Raw genomic sequence first — 1655 nt, forward strand, 5'->3', positions numbered from 1 at the left:
TCACAACAAATTGGACTCGATAAATGGGACTACCTTAAAATAAAAAGGTTCTACACAGATAAAAAGTAGCAAATAACTAGAAAGAAACCCAAATAATTGGGAAAAATGTTTACCAGCAATATATCAGACAAGGGTCTAATATCCATTATAAATGGTGAACAAATGAAACTAACCTTTCACAAACCTAACAAACCAATCCTGAAATGGTAAAGGGAGCTAAAGAGAGACTTCTCAGAAGAAGAGATAAAAACGGCAAAGTAACACATGAAGAAATATTCATCATCCCTGACTGTAAAGCAAATGCAAAGAAAAATAACTCTGAGATACCACCTTACCCCAGTCAGAATATTCCACATCCTAAATTCAGCCAATGACAAATGCTGGAAGGGTTATAAAGAAAGAAAAATAATACTGCAGTACTGGTGGAAATGTATAATAATATAACCACTTTGGAAAACAGTCTGGAGGTACCTCAGAAAGCTAAATATCGACCTCTCCTATGAACTGGCCATACCACTCCTAGACATCTACTCTGAACAAGAGGAACCACTATCAAAGACACACACACACCTCTATGATTATTGCAGCACTGTTCACAATAGCCAAGATTTGGAAACAACCCAGATGAGACACTACTGAAAAGTGGATCCCAAAAATGTGGGACCTATATACAATGTAATACTATGCAGCCATTAGAAAGGACAAAATGAGGGCATTTTCAGGGAAATGGATGGAACTAGACCAAATTATTTGAGTGAGGTAAGCAAAGAACAAAGAGACAAACGGCACGGGGTCTACCTGATACATGGATGCTAAAGCCAAAATGCAAGATGGTATGACAGACTACACAGTACTTGGGAAACAAAGGACAGCCACTCATTTTGTTGTATCACCATTAATGACTCCTTGTTATCGACCATGTAGATGACAGAAATATGCACGCAATGGAAGAAGCCAGGAGGAGGAACAGAATAAGTGGGAAATGGAACAACATACAACAAAGGGGCCCATCAGTTGCACTGGACATAGAAGAAAAATAACTAAGCAACCCAAACACAGTGATGGGAAGGGAGGAATGAGAGGGAAAGAGGGAATAGCCCACACTAAGCAAGAGGAAAATGTGTAAACATCACCTGAGGTGGGAAACATAATTTGGATTATCAAAGCTCATAGAATTAACAAACTTTAGACCATTATAAAAATAATTTGCCTTGTCAAGGTTAAAATGTATTTGTGACTTTAAGCATCACAATTCCACAGTACTGTGAAATGTGAAATATATGTAATCACCTATCTCAAATTTTACAAAAAAGTGTGAGAAGGGATAGGTCACGAGGGATGGGTGACAATGTTGTTAGACACCTTGCATTCATGTACTGTTATGTAGAATGGGAACTTCTCTGTACAACTACTTAAAGATAATAATAATAAAAATTGTTTAAAAATAAATAAACATTAGGATGACAATAAAAATGTGCAAATATAAAATAAGAAATTAAATCCGGTTGGAAGGAAAATTTCTTTGGGAGGAGAAATGTAGTTTATTCTATAGCAAGTCTCACTTCAGAAATAAATTCAAAAGCTAGACCTCAAGGAAGTGAAATAAACTAAGAAATTGAGTTAAAAAAAGAAACTCTACCCATTCTTTCTTGCCT

The sequence above is a fragment of the Dipodomys merriami genome, unplaced genomic scaffold, assembly GCF_024711535.1.
Source record: "Dipodomys merriami isolate MVZ:Mamm:240054 unplaced genomic scaffold, mDipMer1.0.p SCAF_240, whole genome shotgun sequence".
In the NCBI taxonomy this organism is placed as follows: domain Eukaryota; kingdom Metazoa; phylum Chordata; class Mammalia; order Rodentia; family Heteromyidae; genus Dipodomys; species Dipodomys merriami.